The sequence below is a fragment of the Lissotriton helveticus genome, chromosome 1_2 (assembly GCF_964261635.1).
Source record: "Lissotriton helveticus chromosome 1_2, aLisHel1.1, whole genome shotgun sequence".
In the NCBI taxonomy this organism is placed as follows: domain Eukaryota; kingdom Metazoa; phylum Chordata; class Amphibia; order Caudata; family Salamandridae; genus Lissotriton; species Lissotriton helveticus.
Window position 1 is genome coordinate 440,280,453 of NC_136058.1, and position 15,255 is coordinate 440,295,707.

Consider the following 15,255-nt stretch of genomic DNA (forward strand, 5'->3'; position numbering starts at 1 on the left):
TGCTGCTGCAGATGCCCTACAAACTGGTGGTGCTAAACCTGAGCCTTTAGTAGCAGAACTCCCTGGTAGGATAATTGAGTACATGAAAACGATAATGCCTGCGATGCGTGTAAACTGGGATAAACTGTCTGCGTGTAAGCAGAAGAAAGATGAAACGGTGTCAGATTTCTTCACCAGGTTTGAAGAAACGTTTGTCGACCACAGTGGTCAAGATATGACCACAGAAGGTGGTCAGCGTTTGTTCGTCGACAAATTTGTGCACAATTTGCTTCCAGAGTTGTGTAAAAAGTTAAAAGATTCAGAGAGTTCTTGGGCAGTTTCATCTTCAGCACAGATATTGGCTACTGCACAGTATTACGAAAATCGAGACAAAGACGAGAAAGATAGAGCAGAAAAGAAAACCAAAGAGTTGAAAACGAAGGTTTTGTTACAGCAAGCCTATCCGCCACGTGGTGGTGGTAGCCAGAATAATGGTGGTCAGAATAACTATCAGAGTAATTATCAACAGCCTCAACAGTAGCAAAGGAACTCACAAAGAGTTGAGTATACTCAGTCACGTGTTCCTGTAGGTCCCAATCAGTGTTCGTATTGCAAGGAAGAAGGTCATTTTAAGAATAATTGTCCTATTCTGTTACAGCGTGCAAATGGTGGTTCAAACACAAGAGGTAGAGGTGTTCAGCAAGCCTCTAGAGGTAGAGGACGTGGAAACGTCCCCCAAAACGCACGTCCCCTTCCACCTCAAGATTCTATGAATAGGTTCAATCAGCAGAATAATGCATCTGGTAGGACAGCTCAGTACTATGCTGACGATTACTATACAGAAGATGAGCATTGGGAAAGTAATGATTGCTAGGACAGCCATAGACAAAGAGAGGGAGTTGTTTCAGTTCCAGTAGATCAGAGTGGACCATACGTTGAGGTGATTACATCAGGTGTGTCAGAACCTTTTCTGTTGGATACTGGTGCTACAAAGAGTTCTATTATGCACTCCAAACTCCCTGGCGCACCTTTGTCTGGCGAAATGAATGTTTCTATAGGTTTTTCTGGCGCCCCAGTTAGAAATTTGATTTCTGACCCTTTGTCCCTTTCTGTTGGTCCTTGTGAATTAGAAGCACCCCTCATCCTGACAACAGGTTGTGGTGAAAATTTGTCGGGATTAGATCTATTAAAAAGATTGTATGCGACTTTGTACTGTTCTCCTTCAGGAGTACAACTTACTTTAGGTAAGAAAGTGGTTTCTCCAATGTATTTGTCAAGGGATAAACTTCCAACAGAATTGTCGCTTCTTCCTGATAGTCTTTGGGCTACTGGTCCTAATGATGTGGGTCTTTTAGAAATACCACCATATATTGTCACATTAAAAGCCAATGTTAAAATGCCACGAATTCCCCAATACAGAATTTCTACTGAAGGTGAAAAAGCGTTGCTAGCGATCGTTTACGATCTAATTGAAAAAGATGTCATTGAAGAGACAAGAGGCAACGTTTGCAATAGTCCTGTTCTGCCTGTTTTGAAACGAACTGATCCTTCTCAGCCACCTGTGTACAGATTTGTGATTGATCTCAGAGAGGTCAATAAAATAGTTGTGCCACAATTTCCAGTTGTCCCCGACATTACTGCCCTATTAACTATGATTCCAGCTTCTGCAACATGGTTTTCGGTGATTGACGTGAAGAATGCTTTCTTCAGCATCCCCATTGCTGAGGAGAGCAGGGATATTTTTGGCTTCACTTTAGGAGGACGAAGTTTCCGCTTTAAACGCGCTGCCCAGGGCTACTGTGAAAGTCCATCAATATACAGTCAAGCTCTCAAAACTCAGCTTGATACGATTGTTTTACCTGATGGTGCTACTCTTGTACAGTATGTTGATGATTTGCTTGTTGCTGCAGATACTAAGGAAATATGCAAGAAAGCCACGTTGTCATTGTTGCGTCATCTGTGTGATTTACATCACAAGGTGTCACTTTCCAAACTGCAATATTGTCGACAAGAATTGACCTACTTAGGTCATCTCTTATCGAAGGAGGGAAGGAAACTGACCCCAGAGAGAATTCAGGCAATAGCGAAATTGAGTGTGCCAAAAACACAGAGAGAAGTGCGTGCTCTAGTCACCTGAAAAACCTCCACTGGCTCCCCGTCAATAAGAGGATTACTTTCCGACTCCTAACCCACGCACACAAAGCACTTTACGAAATTGGACCCGAATGCCTCAACACACGACTTTCCTTCTACACCCCCTCCCGCCAGCTACGATCCTCCAACCAAGCCCTTGCTACCGTACCTCGCATCAATAAAACCACCATGGGAGGTAGATCCTTCTCCTATCTCGCAGCTAAAACCTGGAACTCACTCCCCACTCACCTTCGTCTCACTCAGAACCATCTAGCATTCAGAAAGCAACTTAAAACTTGGATATTCGACAAGTAACTCCCCACCCTTCTTCAAGCGCCTTGAGACCCTCCGGGTATGTAGCGCGCTATATAAATCTTCTGACTTTGACTTTGACTTTGCTTTCTTGGGTATTACATCATACTGTAGACAGTGGATTCCAAATTTTTCGTTATTGGCCAAACCTTTGATGGCATTAACATGTAAAGATACACCCAATCCCGTCCCGTGGTCTGAAGAGTGCCAGAAAAGTTTTTCTGAACTGCGTGATGCATTATGTTCGGCTCCTGTGTTGGGTACCCCCAACTACAGTAAGCCCTTTACATTGTATGTCCATGAGAAACAAGGTTGTGCATTATCAGTACTGACACAGTTATTTGGAGACAAGCAGCGTCCATGTGCATATTTTTCTTCGACTTTGGATCCGGTAGCTAAAGCATTGCCAAGTTGTTTAAGAGCAACAGCGGCAGCAGCTTTTTCTATTCGACAGTCTGCTGGTTTAGTGATGGATAACACCTTGATCGTTATGGTCCCACATGCAGTAGACATATTGTTAAACAGAACCAAGACACAGCACTTAACTAGTGCTCGATTGTCAGGTTACGAATTAACATTATTAGCGAGTCATGTGCACATACAGAGATGCAATACACTCAACCCAGCTACGTTGTTGCCAATTGTAGAAGAATTAGATGCTTCAGAACAACATGATTGTTTCCTTAAGACAGAAGAAGAAACGAAAGGGAGAATAGACCTCCTGGATACTCCTCTTGCTGAATGTGATGGTACATTATGGGTGGATGGTTCATGTTTCAAGCTCCCAAATGGTGACACGACTGCAGCATATGCTGTCACGACTTTGCATACGATTATCGAAACTGCACGTATTCCACATAATTCAGCTCAAGCAGCAGAATTAATTGCACTTACGAGAGCATGTGTGTTGTCGAAAGGAATGAAAGTGACTGTCTATACCGACAGCCAGTATGCATTTGGTGTGGCTCACAGTTTTGGACGATTGTGGAGAGAACGTGCGTTCCTGACTTCGCATGGAGCTAAGATTCAGCATGGTCAGTTGGTGAATGAGCTTCTTCAATCACTGACCATGCCTCTGCAAGTAGCGATTGTGAAATGTAGTGCTCACAAGAAGGTGACTGATGATGTTGGTCGTGGAAATGCATTTGCTGATGAAATCGCGAAAGAAACTGCAAGGAATGTGATGAGCCGAATGTATGTTGCAGGCCCTGCAAGATGGGTTGGCGATGTTGGGATGTGTGAAGACATGATAGAGAGTGTGAAGTCCATTCAAGCTGAGGCTACAGAGAAAGAGTTGAACATGTGGAGAGAAAGTACGGGTAGAATGGATGCGAATGGTTGTTGGATTGAATTGTCAGAGAATCAGAGATGGTTGTTACCCGATGCATATGTGCTTGCAGTAGTCACAATGGCTCATGGAATGGCTCACATCAGCGTGAAAGGGATTTGCAAGTTGTTGGCTCCAGTATGGCATAATTCAGGAATTCCCAAGTGTGCAGAGAATGTGGTCAAGAATTGCATGGTGTGTCTGAAACACAATCCTGGTAGGGGAACCCCAACTCCAGCTGGTCATTTTGCGCCTCCTACGTATCCGTTTGCAGTTTTGCAGCTAGATTTCATCCACATGGAGAGGTGCAACAATTTAAAATATGTACTCGTTGTTGTTTGTGCCTTCTCGAGATGGGTGGAAGCATACCCCCTAAAAGACAATACTGCCTTATCCACAGCGAAAGCCCTTGTGAAAGAGTTCTTCCCAAGATTCGGAATGCCTAGAATTATCTGGTCTGACAATGGGAGTGATTTTGTGGGTCGTGTGATGAAGAATGTATGTGAAGGGCTAGGCATTCGGCAGAAGTTCCACGCTGCAAATCACCCCCAATCAGCTGGATTAGTTGAATGTTACAATGGCACGCTTAAGTTAAAATTGTCCAAAATTCAAGCGAGCACAGGTCTTAAATGGCCTGATGCTCTACCCTTAGCACTCCTATCTACCAGAATGACTGTGCATTCGCGAGTGAAACTGAGTCCCTACGAGATAGTCTTTGGCCGTCCGGCCAATATATGGGGAGTGCCTAGGCCCACCAAGTTCAGCGAATTAGAACACCCTGTTCTGCTTGATTATCTGTATGAATTGACGGCTAAATTGCGTGTTTTGCATCAACAGGTTCACGACACCCTGCCTCCTGTTTCTGAAACTCCAGGACACGCCATTGACCCTGGATCCTGGGTGCTGGTCAGAAATTTCCAACGGACAAAGAACGACCAGCCCAGGTGGACCGGACCGCACCTCGTCCTTCTTTCCACAAGATCGGCAGTTCGAGTGGAAGGGAAGAAGCACTGGATCCACGGGGTCCACTGTAAAAGGATCCCTTTACCCCTGCCTTATGACCAGTGGGTCCAGAAGGGTGTTGCGGACTCAGAGACTAGCACCGTGCCAAAGCTCCTGCCTTTCAGTGATGCTCGAGTAAAAGGAACTAACTCTGAACGTGAAAGTGAAGACATTTTGCAAGAAACTGTGCCACCATCAAAGCGATTGAACACTTTGGAGCCTGAACTCTTGTTTCAGGATCAAACAGTACCTGGAAGAAAACGTTATAATTTAAGACCAAGATCTATGGACAAATAAATAAAATTTTCTTTTTTCCCTCCAAGTACTATTTTTGAAAGTGCAGCTCTACCATCTGAAAACTTGCTTATTTTTGTTTTTCGAACCGCCATCCGGGTTCCGCTGCTAGGGCCGCGATTGCTTAAAGTCTTTGGGGTGCAACTGACGACGTTAGGTCGGCAGTTCAGGTTGGTCCAAGGGAGTTGCCCTAGACTGACAGAAGCATTTCTTAGCAGAATCAGCCTCCCATCGTGGGCAGCACTTTAGAGAGGATGGAGTTTTCCGAGATGTAGAGACCTGCCTAACCAACGAACTTTAAACACAAATTATGTGAAACTATGACAAAGAAAAGCTTTTTAATATTGTGCATTTTTATGCTATTCAGTGTGATGACGTTTTTGATAGGAAATGTTTTATTCTCTTTTCGTGTAACCTTTGCACCCACTGCATCACCCACACCTCCTCCTCCTACTGTTTCCTCTCATTCTTTCCACCCCCTTCCGGACCATGAATCCAATAGGAGATTAGAGTTCATTAATAACTCCTTTGTTCAGCTTTTGCACCAACACCAACTAGTAATGAACACGACTAACTGTTGGGTGTGTGGTCTTATGCCTCACACAACGGATAAAGGTATCCCTTATCTGGTTATGCCTTTCAGCCACAATGGTTCTGTGTGGGCATACAGAACAATGTTCATATACGCACGTGAAGTCCAACCCCTACGTTCTGTAAAAGACAATCCCAAGAATAGCGCTTTGGTTAAGGGTATAGTCGACATGATTAAGGGAGAAATCTCTTATGAAAATACCCCGGACGATGAGATATTTGCATATATAAATTGGAACGTGACCGGATATGAAGCTACTCTGAGTGAGAAACAGCAAGCTAAGAGATCGTCCCCGATCTGGATTGTACCCCATCAGGGTCACCTGTGTCTGCAAGGTACTGGCAAGAATCCCAGAGCTCAGTTAGGGAAGAGTGTCTGTACTGAAACGTATGTTTTTGGGTCTCAGACTTCCCCTGCATTTTTGGCAGCTAAGGGTACTTATTTCATCTGCCATGATAGAGCCTATACATGGTTGCCCCCTGACTTTTTGGGCTCATGTTTTGTTTCATTCCTGTTGCCTCCCACCTACACAGCAGCGGCAGATTACCACAGGACAAGGATAGTTAGAGGTGTCTTGAGTAAAGAAGACACTGCAGGTCAAGAATTTGGGGACTTTGCAAAGGGTTTTCTGCCGTTCTGGGGATCCATGGCTAACAGCAGGAACATAAGGCAATTGACAAGGGTAGTTGAGTCCACCGTGATTGAAACTGCTGGTGCCCTTAGTAACCTGACTGCTGAGCTCCAGTCGGATCGTCTTATGACCCTTCAGAACAGGGTCGCTTTAGATGTCATACTTGCAGACCGAGGTGGGGTATGTAGATTGATCCAATCGAGTTGCTGTGTTTTCATCCCAGATAACGCTCCAACAGTGTACCAGGCCATCTCCAAACTGCATAAGATTTCCGAATCTATTCATGTGGATAAAGGAGATTGGTCATTAATGGGATGGTTCTGGGAACTGATATCCGGCTGGGGATGGAAAATTCTGATGGTCATTGGGATGGTCTTAGCCATTCTTTTCCTGTTCTGTCTGTGCGTGCAGTGTGCTCCTGCAATATGTGGCCTCTGTGTTACATCATGTGTAAGGAAACCTGTATCAAAAGACGAGCTAAGTACTAGGATGATGTTACAGCAACATCTCAATGACTTTAGGAATATAGATCTGGACTCAGATTAACATGAGGATAGATTAATTGCCTATGTAAGGGCAAAAGGAGGGATTGTAGTTCTGAAAATTCTGGACTCGTGTAATAATTTTGCACTCGAGAATAAAACTTCATCAGAACATGACGAATTTGGTATCAAAAGACCGAGAATGGCTAGTACACTATGTATAAGCATTTTCGTCGTATTTGATTGACGACTTCACCTCGAAATCTTCATTTACCTCCTGAACCCTTGGCTCCCATTTTGTGTACGGCAGCCATTTTGTGAGTTGCCCTTTACATAGGCCTATATTGCAGCTCAATTCAATCCCAAAGGACACGTACACCTTTAATTGACTCCTCTCTGACCTGGGCAGGTTGGAACCATTGCCCCAGGCCAAACCTGTTTGGTCAGTTCCTCTCCCAGTGGCCGAGCAAGATAGCATCAAGGCTCAACAGGCCATAAACCCATCCATCGCACACACACCCTGCCGAATCTTGCTCACACCTGTCCTTGCTCTCTTCTCTCGCTTATTTTATGATGGGGAGGTGCCCGGTTTTATTGGGGGTCCAGCGATATCTGATGAAATGTTGGGCTTTGCCGGGTAATTTATTATGGGTTGTACACACTGAACTATGGCCTTGTCATCATGACTCTGCTTTTTCTTTGTAATGGAAACATCTCTGTAGTATTATAAAATGTCAAGAATGTTTGCCTAAAGCACAATATTTCGTATAAAAAGAGAAGCCTGACTTTGTGAATTGCGGCAGTCTCCTGAGAACATATTTCCTGTGTGTTGTACTTCTAGGACGCTTGTTACCTTGGTTGCAGCCAATAAAATCAATCCTTGACTTCACCTAGAAGACTCTGAGTTTCTGTGGTCTGAATCAGGAAGAACTCGAGGTCTTTGGGTGTACCCTGGCACCGCTGGGTTACCGGATCAGTACCGGTTCTGAAAACCCAGTACCTCACAAAGCCCGTGCACCCTTGCCTTGAGAGATGGAACTGCAGGTGACTCTGTTATCCTGATTTTATTTTGGCCTCAGCAGGCAGAAGATACTGTGTGTGCATTGCATGACTAGGTCCAAAATTGACCCGAAGACCCAAAGCATGGCTCTGGGGACGTTGACGGATACTACAACCACTCTGTTGATGGGGCAAAGACTGCGGTCTGTGTCCCTGGCTGCGTACAGTGAGTAGTGGTAGCAGCGTACCATGTTCTTAGAGGTCACCAGCTGAACTGGTCACTTTACTTGTCAGAGGGCGGCTGCGGTGCTTACAGGGGATTGAGTAAAGTTCCATTCACGTGTCATGACCAGTCCTCGCATTTGCATCCCTGTTTGAATTTTGAGACATGTATTTATAATATAAGGTCGCAGGGCTCTATATTGTTTACACATGTGTATGTATGTTGTTACCAGTCACATCCATGTTTGATTGCCCACCATCTAACATGGCACAAGATGGGCAATATTGTCAGCAATCCAGATGAGAAGGGTGTAACTTTGGACACAAGGGTGGAGGGATGGAGTCAGGACCGCCTTTTAGAATGTTCACACTTACTGTGCTCATGTTGTAAGTATTCCCGCATGGAGGCAGCATCATCACTACCTGCTGTGAGCAGCAATCACCCTGCACAAAGTCCTTGTTTGTGCCGCAGAAGAAAATGGACAATGAAATAGAACCAGGGAAACCGGAAAATCCAGACAGGGAATAAGCATTCAGGGTCTGAAAATACCACAGAAAAGTGGGTCACAGACATATTGGCTTTGTTGTAACTCAACTTGCTTTACAGTCCGACACAAAGAGCTGCTGTTTCAAGATAAGTATCACTGATAGTGACTCCCCCGTAGGCGAGGGCACATTGCCTGGTTTCTGCAAGTCTTCCGGGACGAAACTATTGCCTCTGGCAGTGGTCCATGTGAGCTGCCTGTCTGATGAGAGGGAAGAGGAGAGAGCCTTGTCCGGCAGAAGTCTGCCTGCCCTTTGAGGAGGACCAGCAGCAGAGCCCGTTGTGAGGAACGGCCCAGAAGGAACAGAGGAAATGTGGCAGAGTGCTGAGAAGTCCTGCCACTGTCAACTGCTAAATAAAAAACGCTGATTCGGAGACCGCAGATCGAAGATGCAGACAACCACTGCTGACTCTACCGTTGTTGCACTTCTGCAATAACACCAGCACCTCAGTCCCAAGATGGAGATCCTCCCACCGCGACTGCTCGACCTTCCGCCATGAGTACTGGGGCAGACATCTCAACGTGTCGTCATGGAGACACTGTCACACCAGCGAGCTGCCCATGGAGAGGAACTCAAAGGGACAGCGATGGGTTGTCCTTCTGCCCCACAGCTGGCCATTGCTATTCATGGCCAAATTTGAGGAGAAGTTTATCTATGATAACAATCCACTTGTGCATCATATCCGAAAATGGTTTCGGTTTATTGATGGAATTGTTTGCATTTGGGATGGACAAGATGATATCTTAAATGTGTTTATTGAATGGTTGAATGCCAGATCAGTAGATATACAATTTTGTGTGTTCAGTAGCCAGTCACCTATCAAATTTTTGGATGTAGCGGTCTTTGGCCACAATGGCCGATTATGAACTACATCGTTTACCAAATCAATGGTTAGGAACAATGCCCTGCATTATACTAGTCATCATCCACGCAGTTTACGTGCCAATTTGCCTTCGGGCCAATTTCTCGGGATAAGACAGAATTGCTCAGGAAAAAGTGATCATTTCATGAATGCAGAAATTCTTGTGCACAAATTATAGGAACGCGGATACCCAAATAAATTGCTGAAAAATATGAAGAAACGTGCTTGGTGGAGTCCAAGTTAGACCCTTCTGGAAAATAGACCAGCAAATGACAAGTTAGAATGCATGGTATGCTTCTCCACATTTTGTTCAAAGACTACCTGTAGGAAAGTGGGTTTCTGTTATAGTAAGCCCCCCACTTTTTGCCAGACCACTGATGCACTTGGACATGATGTGCCCTGGGACCCTGCCAATCAGGTTCCCAGGGCCTGTGTACTTTCCCCAAAACTAACCCAATGGGCATCTTTGGCCACAGTTTAGCCCCTGGTAAATGGTACCACAGGTACCCAGGGCACTGTGACCAGGGAAAACCTCTAAGGGCTGCAGCACTTATTGTACCACCCTTAGAGGCCCTGTACCACTACACACACACACACTGCCTTTGCAGGCTGCGTGTTTTGATGCAGAACAAAATGAAGAGTCGACATGGCACACATCCCTGTGAGCCATGCCTACAACCCACGGCCCTGGCCTAGATCAGCCACCACTCCAGCTTGGTGCACTATACCCGTAGTGAGGGTACAGGTGAATGAGCCTGGTACCCCTACAGTGCCCAAGTCCATTCTTGGGCATTGTAAGTACAGTGCTGCCATTAAGAGTATATCTTTTCTTTATCATCTTTATTTCAACAACATTGTCATAAAAGCAGACATATTAAATTCAGCAATATAGATTACCACAAATCAGTTCAATTCATTAGATTAAAAACATCAATAAGAAATCTCCATTGAGCTATAACATCACTATAAAATACAAAGATCCATAAGACACATTTAAAAACATGATCATCAAAACACCCCGGCTTTACTTTAAACTCTCCGAGGCTTAATACATATATATGCCTTCTCCCACTGGACTAAACATTCAGATAGTTCCGTCTCTTATTCCACATCGCTGCTAGGAATTTTGTTACAGCAAAAACGATTGGTGGAGAAAGATCAGTTTTTAATATCCAGAATGATTCAGAGCACTGTCTAATCCCCAAATTCTTACATATTGGAACTATCCATTTATTCCTTGAATCTGATATCCAGGACAGAAAAAGACAACATGCAATTAATTTTTTGCAGCCGCAGAACAACCTAGGCAGTTTTTTGGGGTAGGTGGGCACCATTTGCATGTAAGGGCTCTGATTGGTAGAAGCCGTGTCTCCATTGAAGATAAAGCTTCCTATAGCCAGGGGGTATATGGTGCTGGGAGTTTGTCATTATGAACTCCACAACACCATAATGGCTACACTGAAACCTGGGAAGTTTGGTATCAAACTTCTCAGCACATTAAACCCACACTGATGCCGGTACCTCATGTATTTTTATCTGAAGTGTTTTAGTGCGCCAAATTATATTTTGTACTGGGGGATTACAATTAGAACTGTTTATAAGGAGTCACATATATAATCTCCTTTTTAAGTAAAAACACAATAACATGAGTTGTATTTTTTTATATTAAAGCTATTATGTGGAATTTCTTTCTTGGTGGTATTTATGTATGATTAACGGATCTTGAGTAGATGTGATTGAGTAGAGTGGATTGAATAGTGGCTATACCTATTTGGTGATACTTTTGATTCCAAGAGGATATTTTATTTTCTACTCTTCAATAAAGATCAGATCTCCAGAGGACAGTGGACCTGTCCAGAAAACCTCTAACTTCAAGGATTTTTGAAGTTCCGTCGTTTGCCCTTCTCAACTCTCAACGCACCTCCAGGCCTGGCCACTGTGACTATAAACCTGTCAATTTATAAAGATGTGTTTTCTTCTTGGTTTCAGTGTCTAAAAGGTTTCAGCCAAGTATGGTTATGGTATACCTCTCTTGGAGTTCACGGGCCTAAGGGTTCGTTCCTGGTATATAGAACGGCTGACAGAGGGCGTCCCCGCCCAGTGCCCCAGGTGATCTGAATGGCGTCTGAGTTGAGCCCATTTACGTAAACTCAGGCCATAGGCTGTGTGTCCAGCAGTTTCCTACGTGATCTCAAACTCCCTGACATACCAAGGCGCCTAAACGTCTCGATCATAAAAGACTGTTCCAGGGAGTCAAACCCCTTATCGCCATCATCAGCCTTCATGTGTGTGTTTTCCCGATGCAGCACTGCGAAAACCGTCCGTAGATGAACTGCTGTGGGTTTATGTGGGACAAATCCCAACTGTAACGGGAAGACAATTCTCTCTCGTAGGAGGGATAGCCGGGTCGCATCACCTCAGGCAGGAATTTATTTCTAAGCTTTGTAAAACTCTACAACTGACCTTCAGATCCCGGAGCCTTTTCTCCTCCTAGGGCGTCTATAGCTGCAACAATCTGTTGCCCAGAGATCGATGGCTTATGACTAGATGTGAAACCAAATTAATATAGCGCTGAATAACTAGTTTGGGAAAGAAGTGTCCTGGCGCTAGTATAAGCACATAAGTATCAAAATCCCACAGCCCCTAAACGTGAACAGAAAGGTTTTGATTTGTTTCCTGAAAGAACTCATGTTTTCTTGGGCGCACAGGGCAGGTGGGAGGGCATTCCATTCCAGGTACCTGCAGTCACCACAGGCAGAGAGCAGCCATCTATTCTGATTTTTATAAACTTAGAGACTTTACGCCGCAAAGCATGATGGGTTCTCACCACTTGGCCAGCTGATACCAGGAAAAGACGAGGACATATAAGAAGGAACCCCCGGATTGTAGAGCGTTTATGACATAAAGTGCTTTATATTGACATCTTTTCAGGACAGGAAGCCGGTGCAATTTGACCAGTTTGTTGGAGATCGACCTTGATTTTATAAACCTCAGAACCAGCCCAGCTGCTGTCTTTGTAGTAGCAACAATCTATGTAGGCGATATTCAGATATGCCTACGTATAAGGTGAGGCAGGAATCCATTCTCGATAGAATCAGAACCTGTACCAGGTCCCTCCTAGATAAAGCAGGGATGAATGGAAGTATTTTTCTGATAACTTTCAGCAGTCAGAAGCCTGTAGAGCAGGTGATTTTAATGTATCCTTTTAGGAACAGATGCAAGTCCACCCAAACTCCCAGTTTGCTGACCTGATGGAATGGGGTGGACAGAGCTCTCAAAGACACCGGCCGCCACCCTTCTCTGCACCCCTGGACAGGCCTCTCCACTGCACCCCTCAGGACAGGCATCACATCCTCTGCACCCCTGAACAGGCACACCTCCTATGCAACCCCGCGGAACAGGCCTCAACTCTTCTGCACCAGCTTCACAGGCCTCATCACCTCTGCACCCATGGACAGGCCTCACCTCCTCTCCTCCCCCTGGGGAGGCATCACTTCATCTGCATCTCTTGAACAGGCGTCACCTTCTTTGCGAACCCCCCTGAAAGGACATGCCTCACCTCCTGTGCCCCCTTTGGACAAGCCTCACCTCCTCTGTACCCCCCTGGACAGGCCTCACCTCCTCTGCACCCCTGGAGAGGCCTCTCTTCCTCTGCACCCCTGGACAGGCCTCACCTCCTCTGCACCCCTGGACAGGCCTCACCTCCTCTGCACCCCAGGACAGGCCTCACCTCCTCTGTCCCCTGGACAGGCCTCGCCTCCTCTGCACCCCTGGACAGGCCACTCTTCCTTGCAACTCCTGGACAGGCCTCATCTCCTCTGCACCCCTGGACAGGCCTCTCCTCCTCTGCACCCCTGGACAGGCCTCACCTCCTCTGCACCCCTGGACTTGCCTCTCCTCCTCTGCGCCCCTGGACAGGCCTCACCTCCTCTGCACCCCTGGACAGGCCTCACATCCTCTATACCCCTGGACAGGCCTCTCCTCCTCTGCACCCCTGGACAGGCCTCTCTTCCTCTGCACCTCCGGACAGGCCTCTCCCCCTGCACCTCTGGATGGGCCTCTCCTCTTCTGCACCCCAGGACAGGCCTCTCCTCCTCTGCACCTCTGGACAGGCCTCTCATCCTTTGCACCGCTGGACAAGCCTCACCTCCTCTGTCCCCTGGACAGGCCTCACCTCCTCTGTCCCCTGGACAGGCCTCGCCTCCTCTGCACCCCTGAACAGGCCTTTCCTCCTCTGCACCTCTGGACAGGCCTCACCTCCTCTGCACCACTGGACAGGCCTCACCTCCTCTGCACCCCTGTACAGGCCTCACCTCCTCTGTACCCCTGGACAGGCCTCTGCACCCCTGGACAGGCCTTTCCTCCTCTGCACCTCTGGACAGGCCTCACCTCCTCTGCACCCCTGGACAGGCCTCACCTCCTTTGCACCCCTGGACAGGCCTCACCTCCTCTGCACCCCTTGACAGGCCTCACCTCCTCCGCTCCCCACTCAGCCTCAGCAGGAGGAAGAGCTGAGCCCTCCTGACCTCACCATGAATGCCAGGGAGGGGGTAATCTGAACCATGTATTAATAAATTGCAGCCAAGTGAGTTAGCAGCTCCTACCTGAGCAGAAACCTGTCCGGGCTCTCTCCTCCTCCTGGGGGGGCAGATCTGGGGTCTGTGAGGGTCTGAAGATGAAGGTATCTGCCCACCAGACAGGGCTCCTTTCTTCTCTGAAGCAGGCTGCAAACACGAGGAGAGACAGGAAGTGATGTCAGCACCGCTGATAGTGCTGTCTCTGCCACCGCTGACCCGGAGGAGGAAACCCTTCTCCTTTCATGCAATGTGCAGCTCAGGGGGTTTCATCAGCAGATAAGGATCGCCCTCTGGTGGCCGCTGACGGAACCACCGCCTCCAGGCTCACACAAACAAGCATTGGTGCCTGTAAAGACCTGGGATTTCAGATGTCACAGATGTGAATGTTTTTAAGGGTCAGACAGTTCAAGTACAGGGCCTCACACTTTGCTGCTGTAAAAAAGTATTTATAGCTTCACTTCAGATGAGCATCTCCCAAACACTTACGTAAAGGACTTAAGAGTATTTACAGAATGGTGACGACAACTGGAAGAGACAGTATTTCAAGGAATATATCTGTATTTCAATGAATATATCTGTATTTCAAAGAATATATCAGAATATCAGTCTGTTTTCCAATTAAACTGGGCAGCTTATTTATTCTTTTAAATAATTTATTTGCAGTTTTTCAAATCCACAACGTCCTAGATAGCAAAGTAAACAGGGGTAAATACCATGGAGTTTTAAACACCAGATCAGTGACAATGAGGCATAGGTCATGTGTCAAAGCGACAATTGAAGGAACAACTTATTTCTAATTTTTCTATGTCTGTGGCTTATTCCTTATATTTAATATGGTTTTTTTATTTTTTATTTTTTTATATCCTCAAACAAGACTGAATTGTAGGTTCTAATTAGGTTTTGAGTTTCTGGTTTAAGAGCACAACTGTCTCCTGAAATATTAAGATAGCGGTCTCTTCCAGGCTTTGGTGTTTTGTTCACAGTAACCACCTCCTTCTCTCAACAAAGATTCACTGACAAAAAAAAAGCAATTTATCTTTGAAGCAATTCATTCCTAAGATAGGGCAGCCAAGTATGAACCGGAAATTTCTCACACACTTTGCATTGTATCATAAAAATGAGTGGGTATTACTGGTCGGAAGAACAGGGGAGCAGCATTTCAATACTCAAAAATATTCTACTCCTTCACATAGGCCCCTATATCACAGTACACTCGTCATCAATACACCATTGATTAGAGAGTGTGTCAACTCTTTGCAGTATTGTCATGCAAGCAACCTTGAGCGCCTCAACAGCG

The 15,255-nt window shown here is 45.9% G+C and overlaps 1 protein-coding gene across 3 annotated transcripts in view; it reads right to left on the reverse strand.

Moving 5' to 3' along the window:
• The window catches only part of LOC144807675 (uncharacterized), a 75,596-nt gene extending 61,478 nt beyond the window's left edge, over positions 1-14,118 (reverse strand). Inside the window, exon 1 of one of the 3 annotated variants that reach the window (XM_078673311.1) lies at positions 13,986-14,118. The gene's annotated coding sequence lies outside the window, so the exon portion shown is untranslated. The remainder of the gene's footprint in view (positions 1-13,985) is intronic. The other 2 variants (XM_078673313.1, XM_078673312.1) reach the window with 2 other exon arrangements.
• Positions 14,119-15,255: the final 1,137 nt, after the last annotated feature.